Here is a 20,493-nt window from a genome sequence, read left to right as displayed (position 1 = left end):
AGGTCACATATAATTTAAATATATAAATATTTTAGGACATAGCATTTGAAAACACTATGGCATTAAATTCTTGGATAAAATAATTTGCAATCTTCTACAGCTCTACAGGTTTTTCACTGCAAATGAGACTATCAGATTTAAAGTATTGTTTGACATAGAAATCTAATTTCTAATTTTTCAGATATTAATTGCCTAAACCTACAAAGAGGGGAAAAAAAAAAAGAAATGGAGGAGAAGATGGTGAACCTGAATGAGGAAGTAGAGGAAAAGGAGGCAGAGGGAGGAATGGAAGAAGAGGAAGAGAATAGCAATCTACAAGTCCAGCACAACAACCTATGTAGCTTGTGAGATCCGTATGGGCTCTTTTGTATCTTCTTTTCCTTGAATCCATGGAACCTTGGGAAAGCTAGGGACAGTTTGTGTGTTAATGAGTGGTTGATAAATTAGCCTAGATTTATAAATGACAAGTTATTTTTGACGTAAACAATACATTCAATAGGTTCTCCACCTTTCAGAGATGTTACAGGGAAATGATTTTAAGAGAGAATTTCTAAAAGTTTGTTTACATTGAAAATTATCCCAAATTCATTTATAATTAAGGATGTTGCTATCTGTAAGGCAGTGAAAGTATTAATTATAATAATACCATGGAAGATTTGGAGTTGCCATGCTACTAATTTCATAATTCCTGAAATAGTGCACAAACTTCAATGTGCATATGTCATATTTCTGGAGAAAATGCACATAAAATGATCAATAATCTATTGTTAGAACAGCATAGATAAATTTAACATTGAGACATTTATAAACATCAAAATGAGGAAATTTTTCCTCCCTCCTTTCTTCTAATACACAATTAATGTTGTAAATCTGTGGCAGAAATTGATAAGAACCCTGGTACTGCTATTGTAACACTAGCTCAAATCCTCTGGTTATTTACTACTTTTCTACATCCTTTTAATAAAGTCATCTTTGTATATTTTTCATGTTTGTTTATTTAAACAAATAAATTCATTCAATAGGTAAGGAGTTTCTTGGCCAGAAAAAAAGATAAACAAGGATGAAAGGACAGCATGATCGCCATTCTCATGTATCCCTTATTCTAACAAAGGAGTAAATTAAACAAAAATGTAGATAAAGTAATTACAAATGTTCTTGTTGCAATGTAAAACAAAATGTCCTCAGAAGAAGGGAAGACATTAGCTGGTTAAAGAATCAAAGGAAATAAAGTTAATAAAATTCAAATATTAACATTTTTTCAAATAGTAACTTTTGAAAAGCAACAAAAGTACAGTTTCTTTCAGAAGATTTCACAGTTTAATTTGGAACAACAAAAAATTAGATAAGCAACCCTAACATAAAACAATAAATTACACAAAGAAAAACAGTACATATGAGCACTTAAGTTTAATCAAAATACTATAAAACAACAGAAAGGAGATTTAGTCCAGCTATTCAAAAATTAATTTTAATTCAATAACACTAGTAAATTTTTAAAAAATACACGTTCGTGACCATACATATGTTTGAATAAGACTCATCACCCAAAAGTTGTATAATGGCTGATTAATCTCAAAGTAGGGTTATCAGGGAATGGTAATATCTTTCAAGTCACCGGGATTATTTTAGCCTGCTCCACAATTTTATTTTGGCTAAATCATAACTAAAATTTTAACTAGATGAGCCAAGGACAGATGGAGAAATATTTTAATTCCCTGGGAGTACATATATGCATGTGCTTGTGTCTGCAAACACATGACAGTTAACCTCTTCTTTTAAGTTTTTGATGGTATTTATGATGGCGAATTATTCAATTTTTTTAATTTTAGGACTGATAGATATCTGTTAGAAAAATTTGAAAGTTTCATGACAAAATACCAAAGATACTGGAATTTTCCTGGGATCAGTTTTAATAGAAATAAAACATCACAAATGTTAAATAATTTAAACCTTCCCTGATATACAAGCAGATCCTAAACATATGCTTACAAAGAAGGAGCAATCAGATTAAATTGTTTTAAAGTTTTTATTCCTACTGTTTCAGGGAAAGTGTGTAAGACTAGGTTGTTGTACAAGGCTTTTCTTTTGGGAATAGCTGGTGACTTTTTAATAAATTTGCCCAAGGTGAATGAATTGTATTAGCTAATTACTCACAAATGGAACACCCTAGACAATCAGGCCTTTGTTGGTATACTATTGTTAATTTTTCCTTTTTTGTAGGACTGACTACTAAAAACAATGCATATAAAACTGATAAGATTTTAATTATTTTATTTGAAAAGATTCAATTAAATTTCTGTTTAACAATCTCTAATGAAATACTTCACTTATTTTCATTTCCTTTTAAGTTTTTAAGACTTTAGCAACAGACATATGTTCACCTTCTGATACTAAAATATATTTTCAGAATGCCATTTTCACATATATGTCATCTGTTTTTAATTGATATTTAAGATTTTGTTATAATGGAATTTCAGTTGGGTAAGAAATTCAGTCACTATGACAGCATTTCTGTATATCTTTTTTTCAAATTTAAGCTAAATATGAGAACAACTTGATTTATAATCTTATACTTAAGATTCAGACTTTTGAGTCAATGCTTTTGAAAAATCTTTATCAAATAATACCTTTCTCCTTAAACTGACCTATTGAGGCTTCCCAAAACAGACCAGACACTTTCTTTAAAATTTATTTTTGTTTATTTTTTGAGATAGGGTCTCACCATGTATGTCAGGCTGAACACTATGTAGCCCAGGCAGGCCTCAAACACATGCCGACCCCCCTGCTTTGGCCTCCCCAGTGCTGGGATTACAGGCATGCACCAAGGATTACAGGCCTGGCGGACCAGGTACTTTCTGACACTTCAATTTTTTTTTTTTTTTTTTTGATTTTTCTCCGGTACCGGGAACTGAACTCACGACCTTGCGCTTGCCAGGCAGGCGCTTTTGCCGCTGAGCTAAATCCCCAGCCCCTGACACTTCAATTTTGATTAACATTCTATTAATCAGAATAAACTTTGCTATTCTCTTCTCTGAGATTCACAATATACATTCTGCAAAGTTAGAAGTCCATTACTGATTTTTAAAACACTTCCCATATCCATGGAGTGCCAATTATTTAGGTTTCTGAGCTTCATACCAAGGCAAGTTTCACTGCTGGGCAATATAGTATTCGCTGCAAGGTAATATTTCCAAAAAAGCTTCTGCAGCTTCTATTAAGGTCCCTTGGAGGGCAGGGTAGGGCTATGGCATTTGCAGGCATTTATGTTAAAGATCTCTATGTAACACTTTGAAAGCACGAAGTATAGTTTTAAAATTATTTTCCCTCTGGAAAACATGAAACATAATATCGATGACAGATTTACCTTAAATCTGTGAAACTTAATTCTGGTAATATTTTCATCTTTGGCAAAATAAATAAAATACTTGTTCCTTTCATTTAGTTATCTGCATAATCTCTCAATATTCACCGAGCATGTTTAGGCACAAGATGCAAGGGATAAAAGCACTCACATGTGACTGACTCAGTTCAACAGTACAAGGTTCTTGCTTCCCCCTGATTTCCATGGAGCAGAGTCACAGTGAATACGCTCCCAGCCAACGCACTTCCGCTCATCCTCAGAACTACAGTGTGTAACTAAAACAAAGATTTGCACGTAGAGTAATTTTTGTACTATTAGCGCTGAAAAAAATGTTTGTTTTCCAGAAGAGTTAAATATTTTTATCAGCCTGATATTTCTATATAAAACTATGCTTTTACTTGACTTTTATTTAAAAAATGTTAGTATTATTGAATTAAAATTAAGAAATCAATCATAATATAAAATGCTTAAAAATGTTTTAAGAAAAGCATTATTTTCATTAGTTTCTATTAATGCCTAACACAAAGATTTTAATCAACTGTAGATGAATTTGGGGACAGATGATTACACCACACTAGGATATTTTTGAGAATTTAGAAATTAATTAATTTTTGAATAGCTAATTTAAAAGATTATAATACCACTGTTTTAAAAAGGCTGGAATATACTGGAAGAACTACAGCCTCTTTAATAAATGATGCTGCAAAAACTGGCTTCCACTTGCCGAAGACTGAAAATAGACCCAAGCCTATCATCATGCACCAAACTCAAGTCAAAATGGATCACAGATGTCAATATTAAAACAGAAACACTAAATCTACTGGAAAAGAAAGTAGGTATAAAATCATGAAGACATAGGTGTAGGCAGAGAGTTCATGAACAAAAACCAAACAGCATGGGAAATACTTTAAAGAATCAACAACTGGGATCTCATCTTATTGAAAAGTTTTTGGATATGTAAACAAATCACCAGCAAAGGAAAAAGAAAACCCACAAATGCAGAAAAACTTTTAGCCAACTGCCCCTTGGGCAAAGGACTTCTATCTAGAACATATAAAAATTTTTAAAAATGAGGCCTCCAAAATTCAAAGACCCCATTCAGAAATGGGCCGCTGAGATGAATACACGCTTCTCAAATAAAGAAATACAAAAGGCAAATAAATATATGAGAAAATGTTCAGCATCATTAGTTATTTGAGAAATGCAAATTAAAACAATACTGAGATTTCATCTCACCACAGTAAGAATGGCTAATATTAAGAAATCAATCAATAACAAATGCTGGCGAGGCTGTGGAGAATTAGGAACTTGTCTCCACTGCTGGTGGGAATGCAGACTGGGAAACCACTGTGGAAATCAGTTTGGAGATTCCTCAGCAAACTAGGGCTAGAGGTCCCATTCAACCCAGCTATTCCCCTTCAGGGTATTTTCCAAGAAGATCTGAAAACATCATATCACTGTGATATATGTGCACCCATGTGTATAGCAGCGCAATTTGTAATTGCTAAATCATGGAAGCAACCCAAATGTTCATCCACTGAGGAATGGATTAAAAAATTGTGGTACTTTTACATAATGGAATATTACTCAGCTATAAAGAAAGACAAACTTGAGGCTTTTATAGGTAAGCGGTCACACCTACAGACCATAGTCATAAGTGAAATAAATCAGACCTGCATGTGCAAGCATCGTATTGTCTCACTAGTGTAAGAACTTGAAAGAGCAAATAAAAACTAGGAGGTATGATAGACCTTGTGAAATGAAAGGAAAATGCTCAAAAGTAAAGGGCAACTGGGGTGTGGGAAAAGGGAAGGGAAAGAAGGGGAAATTACATATGTATGTATATCTAGGATAGATAGGTTGTACTACTGACTTCTATCACTTTATTGAACGGAACAGTTAATGATTACTTATTTGATCTATCCTGCGTGTCTCTATTTGTTTTGCTCAGTAACCACTTTGAAGATAGCAATGCATAATACAGCAACCATGGTTAATTTCTTACCACTTTGTCTGAAGTTCAGTATTGATTGTATTGTTCTTGTGTTATTTTATTAATGGGTATGTGTTGTTAATATGCTTTTGTTCTTCTATTTTTAAAATAAAACATAAAAAGACACGAAAAGGAAGTATTCCAAAATTCAAGTTGCCCTTCTAATGTTGCTGGTGTAAGTGTTAACATAAGTACACATATGCACACATACATATATACACATATGCATGTACAGCATGTATATGATATATGTGGCAGTATATTATTTCATTTTTACTGCTCTCTCATTTATATTTTCCTGAAAATATTCTATATTTAAGGTGAATTTCTCTTCCCTAGTAAGTTACTTTTGTCCTTGCCTGGGTTATAGTTCCATTTTTACAACTACATATGGGTAACTGATAAATTCACTGAAACATTTTTGAGTTTCAGTTTCCTCATCTTTAAAAGTTTAAGAGAACACTTTCATCCCTGTGGTGAAACACTCCAATATGTACAAAATGTGACTGAAAAATTCTGTGGATGTTTAGGTGTGTACAAATGTACTACAGTAAAAAAAAAACACATTGCTATTGAGTCCCCTCAATTCTACCGTTCACTTCGAACACACTTATCCCACTGCTACTGGCGAAATGTCTTTTACTGTGATGTTTTTACAATTTATTCACAATATCTTTTGTTCCCTTTGTAAATTAATGAAAAAACTGGCACATGTGCGTTGTCAAAGTTATGTTTTTATTGAGACAATATTGCCCATTTATACAAATTAAATTGATAACATAATAAATGTTGGACTGGTCAAATATTATTTCAATAAAGTATATTTCTTGCTCCATTTTATAAATATGGTTGTGGTTTTTCAAATTAATTTTTTGCTTATTGCTTGAGCTCACTGTTTGGCTTTTTTGTTGTGATAATATATGGTAATATCATGCTTAATCAAATTACTTTGGCTACTTTTATGTTATGGAAAGTATACAGAAGAAATTAAATATATATTTTACACTAGAAAAGGTATTTTAAAACACATTGAAAGTTTATACAAGATGTAATACACAGAAGGATGAGGTGTATAAGTGCAGTGCACCCTATCCCGTGATCCTGAATTATTCTATCAGAACTTTGAATTAAAAGAGATGGGTTTATGTATTTTTTTTTCTTTTGTGATACTGGAGCATTGTACTGGCCCCTATAACTGTTATTTTGTGCTTTACACATACTCTATGCCTCTGCCTGCTAAGAGAGAAATGAATAAACATTGCAGAGAAGAAATAGGAGCCACATAATTGTGCTTGTTGGGTGCAAATAGACTTAGAGAAAGGAATAGCTATCAGGAAAAAAATTATGATTTTTACACTTGGTCATACGGTGTTCTTAAATGTGTGTATAGCCAAAGCAGGTTCAAAATGAAAACACGTTCTTGAGGTTGATTGAACATTTGCTTACTGCAAATACCTTTTGGATAAACCCATAGTTCTAAGCAGTCTCGCTAACTTTAGTAATCTAGCCTGTAATTTTTGACCAAAAATGTGTAACTATTCCCAGATATTGATGAGCCGACTGAAGCTCACAAGCGAAAGTAGTTGGGCTGGTACACTGACTTGGATTTTCAGTCCCTGTAACAGCAGCCCCAGTGTCCAAAAAATGCACAGTGCAGTAAAATAAGATGTGTAACTTTCACTGGAAAAACACCAAGCATTTACTTCTGAACAGATTATCTGGAAAATCACTCGACAGCGTGTTGGTTTACATACAATCCTGAGAGTCTCTCTGGCAGGTGTCCTTTCAACCAGTCGATTTTTGTCTCAAAAATTTTTGATAAAATTGTCGTTTTTATATTTCCTATTATATTCTGTTATGAAAACTAACAAATATATATGCAATTTTTGGTCTTTTTGGGTTCAAATCATTGGACTGGTAAGTGGTTTTAAACGTCTTTGCTACCTGAGAAGCAAAGATGAGGTTTGTTTTTTTCAAAAATTAACTCCTACATCATATCGTCATCACTACTTTTATCATTTCCAGTTGATTAAGTACCCAATAAATTATAATGAAAATATATCTACAGTGGGGAAAAATCGTAGAATTTCAGCCATGCAACCTGCATTGCATACCGTGTATGTAAATAACAACCTTCCTAAGCATCCCTATCCTAATAATAAGTTTCTTTCTTTTATATTAAGCTTTCTTCGATTTTTAAATGCACAGAATCTTGGTTCAATCTTATCATGGAGGTAATGGTACAAAGGGAAAAAAAAACTTACTAATTCCTTGTAATCTTTTTTAAGAGCTGAGATTTCAGAACATTTTAGTTATTAAAATTTGTCACTCAGACTTTATATATAGCTGAAACATTTGAATAATCTTCTGCATCTGAGATATTTAGAAGGAAAAATTGTGTGAGAAATAAAAGTGTTTTAGACATCTTTTCAAGTGAAAGTTGAAACAAGGTTATTGCTGCGGTTTCAATACGTGCTCCAACCCTATGTGTGAGACACTCAGTCCCCTGTGGAAGAGTGCTGAGAGGTGAGACCGTGAAGTACTGGTCAGCATGAGTGGGTTCATGGCTCTATCAAGGGTAATTTATCCAGTGACAGAGTTCCTGATGAAGGGCTAGGTGTGAGTCCCCCCATCTTCTTCTCACATGTGAACAAGCTATCTCTATCTTCCACCATAGGGTGTCTCAGCAAGAAAGTTCTTGCCAGATTTTGGTACCTTGATCTTGGACTTCTTAGATGTCCAAGATGTGTGAGCAATAAACTACTTTTCTCTATAAATTACCCGTAAGTTTGGCATTCTGTCACAGCAGAAAACAAAACACAACGACTAACTAAGATAGTTACCCAATACAATTTCTGTTTGGACAAGTAATCTTTATTCAAAAACAAAAAGAAATTCTGAAGTGTGCAAATCAATTTATGTTCTATTGCCAAAATAATATACCTGATTTTCTCTGTGTTGTAGTAAAGTATAGAGCAGTCTTTGTCGTTTTGTGACCACCCTGTTTTTCTGCTTCATGTCCTAAGACAAAAATTAATTGTCCCAATTAATTTCTCATTGCTAGGACAAAATACTGGATACCCACAAGTAAAAGGAAGAAAAGTTTATCTTGGCTAACAGTTCATAAAGTTTCAGTCCACGGTCAGTCGGCTGCAAGGCAAGGTGGCACAGCATAGGGGCATCACAGAGGAGAAATGGTCCATGGCTGGGTAGGCAGGAAGCAGCAAGCAGCAGCGGCAGCAAGGATCCCTCTCCCTGTTATCCCACCCAGCCCATAAGCCTGTTGGGTGGTACCACTCACACCCAAGGTGGGACTTCCTACTACCTACCCCAAGAACTATGGTAAACAGATTTGTGGGCTGCTCCAGTATCACATACCTTTAATCTAAGCATCACACACATAACCCATAGTTACAGTCCCAACACCCAGCTAGCTGTGAAAAGCCTCATCTATGATTGCACAGGCTTCCAGGGGACATAGATGCAAGCCACAGAAACCTACTTCCACAGAAGGCATTCTTGAGAAGAGATAGCCTTTACTGGTTCATCATAACCACATGTAAAAGTTGATCTATTATGTGGTGTTCATATTTTTAGATGATTTTGTAAGCATTGTGTTTTCCCTCGGCACTTACAGAACTCTGGACAAGGTACGCAATTCCACAGTTCAGGATTAATATTAATTTCTTAATGTTCTTTGATGTCAGGGACAAAATAAAATTGTTCCCCTTATGCATAAATATTAACTATTTCAGTTTGAAACTGGATGAATGTGGACTTTTCTGTGTGTGTGTGTGTGTGTGTTTTTTTTTTTTAAATCTCAGGATTTAGGATAGAAAAGTAAACATCTGGTTTTATACAATTGCATAACTGAAAATCACTAAGGCAATTGTGGTTATTTGTAGAACCAGAAAGGCAGTCTGAATTCTAGTGGGAGCAAGCTGGTGTTCATAGATTTTGTAACAAGGATGAGACATTTTCACCAAATTAGTTCTCCATAGGGTGATACAATTAAATCTCTTTGTCACTTCTCACAATGTCCTGAAAATGTCAGGTATGTAAAATTTCTAAATGAAAATGTAAGGAAATTATTTATTGTCCAACTGAATACTATCATTGTAAGTAAACTGTTATCTCATAAGATATCTGGTAGGCTAATAAAGGCAAATTTTTAAACAAACATAGCTTATTTCTATAAAAGTTTCTTTTTGAAAAAGAAAACAACATTTTAGAACATTATGCAGGTAGAATTCTTTTACTAAATCCAAAATGAACATACATGTGTAAAACTACTCATTACTTTATTATATCTGTGATAATGATAAAGTAAACTCATGTTGAAATTAGGTTTTCCAAAATATTTATTAAGTAGTTTTATTTTACACAGCTCTGAGTAAACACATATTAAGGTTTGCTATACAGAAAGAGAAAAAAAGAAAGCTTCAGGCTTACACGAGTCTGGATCCTAGAAAATTTCTCTGCCAATTAGGGACTGATACATGAAGTATAACTGTAGATCATGAGCCCTCACCATCAGTAAATTAGGACTGTCAGCCTGGGATGGAAAGGGAATATCAAAACCAGGGGTGCTTCCTGGAAAACGCCCTTTATAACTCGGGTTTTAAATCGTGGAACCATTAGCAAGAGTGCTCTGGATGATCAAAGCTGTCCATAGGTTGCAAGGATTATTTATTGTACCTGTTAATTAACAAGACATGCAGAAACCCCCGGAGAGGCAGACTGTGGGAAAGTCTAGATTGAATTCCTTCTACATACAGGCAGGCTGAAACAGAAGTGATATCAGCGAATGTCTAGAGGGGAGGCTCAGTATACAGAGGGTTGGGGGTCGTAGGTCCAAAGAATCTGGGTGGAATGTTGGAGGTCAAAGCTGCAAGGATGATCAGCACAGGTGTGCACACAAAGCTGGGTCTTCTGGGGTCAGGGAGACTGCGGGACGGTCCTAGACTTCCTTATGGTCCTCTGTTCTTGTTTCTTTAGCGCAGCCTGGACTCCTGTTTTCTGTAGAGGGCAGTGTGAAGGTCTGTCTCAGGTCAGGCTGCCATTACCATTTTCTACATGGAATTCCAACTCACAAGAGCATTTCTCCACTCTGATTTTCAGACACTCAAGGAAAAGTAAAACAGAGCCTCAAAATAGCCTCTCTATGTATGAATCAGCCGTGTTTCATGGAATGCCTTACACAGGCTTTGTTTTACCAAATCCCAGGCAATATCTTACAAATACATATGGTGCTCCTGACACTGGGAAATTGCTTATCAGTTGCTGATGTTAAACCATAAGCATTTTGTGTGTATGTATGTTTGTGTGAATGTGATTGTGTATGTATGTATGTACACGCACATATGCATTACATTCAATGAGCATTGATAAACTTATTTATTAGTATTTTTCACATAGTAATAGTGTGACCATATTCATGTATACTGTGATCATATAATGCAAAAGTGTTATTCCCAAATATTTAGTTTATTATCTTGGCAGCTAATAGAAAGGGGCCCATGGAAACAAATTTGTGATGTGTGAGAATTCACTATTTCATTGTTCTTAACAATCAAATATAATTTATTAGATACAGAGATAGAGTAGTTATTTTGAAAATCAAACGATCCAGATGTTTAGTCTTTTAAATTATTTTATTTTTATTTAATCATATATGTTTAAATAATTTATTTTAAATATAAAATATTGTTTTTCCTCTATGGTACTGTGTTGGTTACTTTTCTCTCGTTGCTGGGAGAAAATACCTGAAGCCCAAAATTAAGGAAGGAAAGGTTTATTTCTCTTACAGTTTGTGGAGGTTTCAGTCCATACTTGGCAGATTACAAGGCAGAGTGGCACGTGGCAGAGGACTACAGCTCGTGGCCCAGAACACAGCAAAGCAAGGAGCACACACAAGGGAGGAAATGGCCAGAAGCACCCTCTTTCTCTCCCTTACATATGCAAACTATTCACCCCAGGGTGGATGTAGCTCTCACACCCATAATCAATCAAACTCTAAAAGCCTGCCCTATGGCCACATGAGGCTTTGGGGGGACACACAGACACAAACCATAACAGGGACCTATAATAATTAGGGAAAGCCAAAGATGATCTTTGCTTCTGCTTGATTCCTAGTGGACATTCTATTTATAAACTTAGAAATATATTAATATACCATTGTCTATACCTACTCTTTATGTTACAGCAAAGACTAATGGAGTCTCACAATATTAAATCATGTACCAAAACTTACTTTAGCAAAATTCCTAAATCTTCTCATAGAAATTGCAAAATAGTGTGATATTTATATTTTACCAATCTAGTATGTTAGTTTTGATGACCTCAGAGAAACAAACTATTGGAAATTGGTTTCCTTTATTTTAAAGAAACGACTGTGTAAAATAAAGCAGTGATATTATCAGATTACTCTAAGTAGACAAGAGATACAGCCTAAAAAATCAAAATAATTGAAAATCACCAATAATGAACATTATTCTCCTAACGTAGTTAAGAAGATAAATTGAGACCAGATATTTCTGTCTGTTGAACACATATGGAAATAATACTGTCAGCTGCCCAAACTGTCAGCTGTTAAGAAAATGTGCCCAAATGACAAAATGACCCAATGTTTAATATTTCCAATAATATCCACCATATTTAAGTGCAGCCAGAAGGAGCTTGCAAGAACAAATCACGTAATGACGATCAGACCCTTGATGAGGACAAATTTCATGAAATGTGGAGTCACCCTTCATTTCCTCTCTCCTTTAGCTTCTCTCTCTGTCTCTCAGTCTCTCTCTTATAGAAAGTTTGAAAAATAGAATGACTGACGAAAAGTTTTTCTACCAAATCTTCACAAAGAAACAAAATAAGCTGTTATAAACTATATGATATCATTTTCATGCCCCTGAATGCTTATGAAGGTTTCCTAGCTTTTAACAAGGTACCCTGACTTGCACAAGTACAGCAGTTTAAAAAGGAAGTGGAGCAGCATAAAATACAATACTAAAACATGGTACCTTTCCAACCAGGACCACAGGTGACATGCAGAATGACAAATTTTGGCTCTAGTTAATGAAGGTATAAGGTGTGAAGCAGTGCTCATCTTGAAAACTGAAGAATTGATGGATTTCAAGAATTTCAAATCAAAAGGGAGTAATTTTAAAAATAACCTATATGAGTAGAAAGGTGTTGCAAAGCCAAGACTATGTAATATCTCCTTACCTGCATTATGTAAATTTTTGTTTCTTACATAGTGAATTTTCTGGCTTCTTCTATAAGTATATTACAGACCTGGCTTATAAAGTGTATTATGATCACTTAGGAGAGATAGAAATGAAGTTAATTTCACTCATCACATTTTAGTTTTGAATTGTAACAAAATATGCTAATTTACAAACAAAAAAACATATAAACCTAATGAAAATTGCTATGAATTCTTAAATCTTTTGCAAAACTCAGTACTGCTGGAATATTTCACATCACAAGATGTGAGTAGTTGTAGATTCATGAAACCTACAGGAAGTTAATTTAGAATGACAAATGTTTCGAATCTCTTTCATCTTCATTCTCTCACATTGCTTATTTTCCTATAAACGCCATAATTTTAACATCATCCTCATTTATGATACATTCGGATGTCAGTATTTTTAAATGTTTGCAATAAATTCAAATCCTGTTTCTATGAAATATATAAATGCTATAGAAAATATCTGCCCACAAAATTTGAAATGTGAGGTTAATAAACATTATATACACTAGGATTAAAACTTTGCCTTTTTCTGGTTCAGTTAATAAATAATTATACCATTTTCTGACATAAATTTTCTAAGATTTAGACAAATAAAGAAAACAACAAAATCAGATCAAAACTGTGAATAAAATTAATAGATGATGCATAAGAATAGCATAGAGGATGGCACTGTGTTCAGTAATTTCATGATAAAAAATCTCTATGAAAGCTATTATTAGTGCAAACTGAAAAATGATCTCAAAATAATACATATACAAACAGATGAACATATATATACATGTATGTATGTATTATTGTACTTGACCTTAAACAATTTCCCCTACCCCTACTTATAAATGTCATCAACAGCTGACACCCCTGGTAAATTCTTGGACCTCACCTTGTCGGACGGCTAACCATTGAGGCATAGTTAGCTGCACTCCTTGAATATTTCCCACACTTGACTCCCATTAGGTTACAAGACTCTTTCTCTTCCTTGAAGTTCCTTGTCTGCTGCTTTTCAATGGCCAGTGGCAGATTTTTCTTATTATTCAGTCCCCCAAAAATTGTTGTTCATCAGAGTTCATTCTCAGGTTTCTTCTCTCTTATTTACATCCCTTACTTGGTGAATTCATGTATTTTTTTCTAGCTTTAACTGGGTTCTGGCTGGTTTCAATTAATTTAACTTTCTAGAAACAAATAAGTTTACCATAAAACTTGTCTTAATTAGAATAAGATTTCTCTTGTATTAAAAAAGTAAAGTCCCAATGCAACCAGTTTAGAGAAAGTTTTGAAGTTTCACACATATTTATGATGCATGCTTTAAGAAAAACTTCTTCCGTCCACAAGTCACAGTCTAGCAGTTGAGTCTTCCATTCTGTGCCATTGGAGAGAAGACACCTAGGGAAAAAAAACTTTGTAAACTTCCTGGCCAAATTACTTTGTAAAGCTTCCCAGAAGTCTCATTAAACACTATCTCACTGATCACCGCAATCCACAAAAGAGTTTAGGAAATATTTTTAATGTAAACATAGTATTCTCACTAGTTAGTGGATTGTATATTTAAGATAGGATTACAGCATGGATATCCCATCTGGATACTAGATGCTGGCTGTGTTGTAAGATTAGGTTTAGATGTCACTATAGATTTCCAAGTTGAATTTGCCTCATCCACCCAATGAATGGCTCAATTTTAATTTTTAATGGGAATTTACTGAAAGACAACTTAAAAACTTAAATTACACCCACATACCTTTGCTAAGTATGCTTTTCCAGTTTTTTACCCATTGACACCTTGAATTACCAGTTGACAGTTTTCTTTGAGTACATTCTATGTACAATCCGAAAGCAAGTCCTTTCTACCTTTCACTTGAATCTACCACTTGAATCTAACAACACATAGCACCACCATTTTCACCTCTCACCTAGACTTTGGTTTTTGCCTACTGTCATTTATTATAAAATTAGTACATCAATCTGATTATGCCATTCTTTGCCTAAATTTTTGAACAGACTCCCATCATAGAAGAAAAGTTAATACTTATTATGATTTACCTCTGTACCACTATGAACTTTTCTGGCAGAATACCTCCACCTTTAACCCCTCCCCAATACCAAACTACACGTACGCTAAGCATATTGCCCTCTTTGCTACATTTAAAGCATGCAGATTGTGTCCCTTCCTTGGGGCCTTGTACTTTATTTTCCTCTGCCAGAAATATCCTTTCCTCACACATCCACAAAGATCCTTAAGGCTCACTGTCTGAAAGGCCTTTGCTACCTGCATTCTCTAAAACAAAATTCTGTCCTCTTAATACAACCAGACATTTATAAATCAGGCTGCTGCCTGCTGACCAATTTCAATTTACTTCAAAGATTTGCTCTTTACCTTTGACAGAATGGCACCCAGTGACTTCAGTCAGGGGGCGACAAGATTAAAATTTCCTATATTGCCAGTTTAGATGTTACAAATATATTAGTATACCCTTTTGCATAAATTCTGCAAGATTAAAGATTTTCTTTACTAAATGCGTCCTCTCTCAAAGAGTTCTTGACACATAGCAGGAATTTCACTCATTTCCCACAAATCTCATTTTCCTTATTGAAACATCCAAGAGTCCCAATTTTAGGGTAATTTCAATGTTTTAAATTGGGACTCCTGTGGAGAGTCAAGGATGGCCTCTACACAGGAGTGTCATGTTTCATCACACATTTTCAGAGAGTCATGCTGAAGGAAGAGAATTGGAATGTCAGTGAACTACACATGGAGAAGTCAGCTAGAGAGATTTTGCTATCATTATATGTATTGGATTGAAAGTGTGAGGTAGCATTAAATGTGTGAAGTTATTAAAACTCAAGGTAGGACTGTGCTAGCATGGGAAGATATGAAGAAATTACAAGAATGTAGTGAAGAATTAGATATACAACTCCAGAAGATGGGATCAAAGTTACTAAACACAGTTAAATTTGCATGGTTCAGTATTATCTAGTGATAGTACATATAGTCTGAAACATAGTATACACAGTACTTTTGACCAGGAATACAGTCCAATGGCAGAGGTACATTTTTGTCATGCATGAAATGCAATGAATAACTGAGTCATAGAGAAATTCCAAGTATGAATAAATACTCTTGGTTATCAGGGAACCTGAGATTTTTAATTTAATCATTGGTATACAAGAAAAAACACAGCACATATCATTAAGGTTTACATTAATTTAGAGTGCAAATGAACTCATTGATTTTATAGCTCAAAAATGAAATGACTTCTATTGAAACAAATAATTTAAAATAATAAAATTATATTAAATTATTCACTGTGTACTAATACTGATAGTATTTTTCTCTCTTTATGTGACCTACAAACACACACAAATGCAAACACACACACCACATCTATTATTTTTGAAATTATATTGAAAATTACTTTTTATTGTTTTTGAAAAACTGTTTTGGACCAGGCATAGTTTTGTGAGTCGGCCATCCCAGCTACTCTGGAGGCTAAGAGAGGGAGATCATGGGTTTTATACTAGCATAGGCTACTAGAGACTCTGTCTCTAAATAAATAAAGAGGTAGATAAACATACATACATAAGATTGGTATTCCAAGAACCTAGTTCCCATCTTAAGACTGATTTAAGAAAGGTTCATCTTTCTATACTGTTGTACAGTATTTCAATTCTAAGATGAAGCATGATAATAGCAAATTCTGTCCTATATCTCAAAAGTGAACTAAGCTGCTGACATCACACACACACACACACACACACACACACACACACACATGCCTCTTTATTTCTTTCTAACAATGGCTCATAAGAGCCCAGTCTTTCTATAGCTTTCAATTTAACAGGAACAACAAAAAAATCACATTAACCATCCACACGAGGTTTCTACTCATGCCGGAAGTAATAGGCAGGTTTCCTTTGTCTGAAACTTCTTGTGCATATCGCTTTTGTCTCTCTGTCACCTTTCTCTGCTGCTCAGACTTCCAGGTGTCTGTTCATTACAAATGCTCCTCCAGCATCTTTAAGCACCCAGTCTTTCCCCCCAGATTTTAAACCAGCGCAAATTTCTCCCTTCTTGAGAAACAAAACAAAACAATGCAAACTTCTAAACAAAACAAGTAAACAAACTTCCTTCTCACTCACACTGGCAGCTAACTACAAGTCAATCTTGCCACGTCTGAGTGGTGCTCAGTTCTGTCATTCACATACATCGTTCGTTATTCACTCTCCATATCCCTTGCTAATAATACGCTGTGGGCAGATCCTCCGTGGAGACCATATCAATTTGTAGCCCGAGGCTTTGCTGGTAAGGCGAGGAGCTAATTTAACTGTGGTAGTGAGGAGCTAATTTAACTGTGGTAGTGTGGTAGATGGGAGTAGTGACTCCCATCCACCCCGAACCTGTCTAGCACCCCTCTTCCCCGTCCTCATAGCTGCCTGACTTCTGTCCTCCGTATGTTCTCCACCTAAGTCTCTTCTGGGTAGCCCTGTGTTCCTCAGGATAAGAGGCACGTTCCCCATAGGTACAGGGGTTCTCTGAGAGATTTTTGGCTTTCTTCTTTTACAGTAAACACTCTTCACAAAAATTACATTTAGCCCTGTGGCTTTACAGATTTCTGCATATGATTATCAAAAATCTATATTTATATCTACTTTTATTTCTGTATCATAGACTACACTTAAAACTGTATCTCTTATCTTGTTCCTGATCTTCTATCTCATGTACTTCCGTTTTCTGAGTTCTAATTCCATACACTTGAGTTAATAGAGAGTACAAAATGCTAAAACTAATTATCAATGGAGAAATGAAATGCAATGATATTTTAAACATAAACTTCAATCATAAAGAAACATTTTCAGTCGCAAGCACCAAAAAAATAATAACTTTTAAATCTATATGTCTCACCGATTCTTCATTTATATGGAGCTAAAACTATGAATGCTCATTTGGTATCTCATTTATGCCATGATGAATGCTCAGAAAATGCCAAATTGCAGCCAGGCAAAGACTTGCTGAACATTTTTGCTCAAATCTATTTCCTAAATGATATGCAAAATCACTTCTACCAAATATTGCACAAATTGATGATGTACTCTCAATATTGAATTTTGTAGGCTTTCTACTTTCACAGTAATTTCAAATTTTAATCTTTGGTTCAGAACAACTCCATAGAATCATAATGCTCATCAACATACTTTTTTGGCTAAATATTTGACAAGACTTAATCACCTGAATTTTTCCATTAGAAGCTATTTATGACTTTGATTTTGAAAATAGAATCTCAATCTATCCAAGGAAATTGGGTTTACAAAATACAGAAACACCCTGGCATTTAGTTTGCATAAATTGACTTGCATCAAAATATGTTCTTATGGGAAGACCCTGTACTATCGTTATAAATAAAATTAGTCCCTGACTTGTGAATGAATTACATTCTGGGAGAATGTTCATAAATGACATTTGTTCATAAGTCCAATCGCAAAGGCAAACAGAAACACTGAAATATGATACCCAGGATATGGAGAGAGATTTAATTTACATCAATGGGCACTAATCAGGATTACTCCCAAAATATCAGGCCCTGATCTCTGGTGGTGGAAGGCTTATTTAGGACAAGGAAGCAGGAAGTACAGAGGCAGAATGGCTTGGCAATTGGGGAATTGATTTATATAATGTGCATCATAGTGACCGGCTATGCATCACAGTGACCAGCTGTTTCTAAAATCAGAAGCAACCAGAATTGAAACAGGAACTATCACCTGGGCAGCTAAGAAACTGAAGCATACTGACTGGGGAGGGGATTGTCTGTTACACACAAAGTGAGTCTTGCACACCTTTGACACAAATATCCAATGAAAAGCACAAAAAACAAACACAGACACAAAATAATAAGTCACCAACTGTACTGTGCTGCTATACACTGTCAGCACCGTGCAGTAAGCACACAGCAGCACAACTGTGACAATGTCCAGGGGACACACGAGCTACCTCCATGTTTTATTCATATGTGTGAGTGTTCATAACGACAAGTTCTTTCATATTGGTGAATGTTTGCAACTCTAGTTTTTGTAAGTCAGGGACTTACTGCATCTGAGAAAAGGAGGCTTATGCAAGTTACAAAATGAATAGTTCACACAGCAAATTAAATTCGAGATGGCTAATTCAGTGATGGTAACAAGAGTTGGAATTTTTAGCTTGGACCTCAAAGATGGGGATTATCAGTAATACTGAACCTATGAAAGATTAGAAAGAAAAGAGGAAAGGGAAATATACACAAGATAGCTAAAGTAATTATACTAATATTTTCTATTGGTGTATTGAAAGGAACAGTTAATGTGTAATTGATCAGTCTTGCATACCTGTATCTGGTAATCTGAGCAACTACTTTGAAGATAACAATATGTAACATAAGCATTGTTAATTTCCTATCATCTTGTTCGAAAATTCTGTACTGTTTTTATTGGGTTTTTTGTTATTTTTATTCTCTTCAAAATAAAAAAGGATCAGCTTAATTAATGGTAACTCTCTGTGAGATGAATATTGTCTAGCACATTGAAATACCTAGGCTGGACACAGTGTTGCAGTCCTATAATCATAGCTACGCCAGAGACTGAGTCAGGAGGCTGTAAATTCAAGACCAACTTGCCAACTTCTATCTAAAAGAGTATTTTAAAAGGGCTCCTGACAGTCTCATAATATACTTCATCATGTGTCATTCTATCAGGTCATAATACATGTTCTTGAGGAAGGTGAAATGAAAACAAGTTCTAAACCAAATATGTGTCTAAGTCCTTGCAGACTGACATAACAATGTCATAAAATAAATAGCTTGTAAACAAAAAAATTCACTTCTCACAATTGTAGAGTCTGGCCTGAGATAACGACACTAGTTAGTACATTTGCTTTGTGGCTAGGGTTTGCTGTCTCGTAGATGACACACTCTTGCTGTGCCTTCACAAGCTGGATGAGGTAGCACCAGCTTTTAAGTGCCTCTTTCATAAGGACAATGTTCCTATTCATAAGATTTTTGTCCTTATAACCATTAATCACCTTCTAAAACAGTCCACATTTTTTTTTTTTTCATTTTTCTTCCGGAACCAGGAATCGAACTCAGGACCTTGCACTTGCCAGGCAGACACTTTGCCACTGAGCTAAATCCCCAGCCCCTAAGAGTCCACTTGTTAATACCATTGTCTGGAGAATTAGGATTTCAACACAGAAATTTCATGGGGTCCAAACATTCTTACCATAGGACATGATTTCTATACTTTGGTAACTTGGTAAAGTAGTTGTCCAGCATTCTAAAAATTGGAGAGCTTAGACAGGTGTTATGGTTTGTGTCTAGATGTCCCTGCAAAGCTTCATGCAGCCATGGGGCAGGCTTCCAGAGTTTATGATTGATTCATGCTCCAATGTTGGAATTATGGATGTGAGTGTTATGCTTGCCCTGGGGTGGATAGATTGCATACAATGTAAGGGAGGGAAAGAGGCTGCTTGCCTCCTTTTGCTGTTTTCTGTTGCAATGAACTGTTGCCCTCTGCCACGTGCCACTCTGCCTTGGAGCCAGCCGAGTATGCACTGAAACCTCCACAAACTGTAAGCTAAGTACACCTTTCCTTCCTTAATCTTGGGCATCAGGTATTTTGTTTCAGCAATGAAAGTAACCAAGACAAGGGGACACACTTTATAATTAGAATTTTACTTTTAAAAACATAGATTAAGGGCTGGGGATTTAGTTCAGTGGCACAGTGTCTGCCTGGCAAGCACAAGGTCATGAGTTCAATTCTCAGTACTGGAGAAAAAACAAAAACAAAAACATAGATAAAAGATGGAATCAGTCCATTGCATAACCTTTTAAGTGCTCTTTCTGCCAAGTCTCCCTCTATGATATTTGTATT

The sequence above is a fragment of the Chinchilla lanigera genome, unplaced genomic scaffold (genome assembly GCF_000276665.1).
Source record: "Chinchilla lanigera isolate Chin_1 unplaced genomic scaffold, ChiLan1.0 scaffold00026, whole genome shotgun sequence".
Classification (NCBI taxonomy): domain Eukaryota; kingdom Metazoa; phylum Chordata; class Mammalia; order Rodentia; family Chinchillidae; genus Chinchilla; species Chinchilla lanigera.
The sequence above is the reverse complement of the archived record's forward strand: the minus strand, read 5'-3'. Positions refer to the sequence as shown.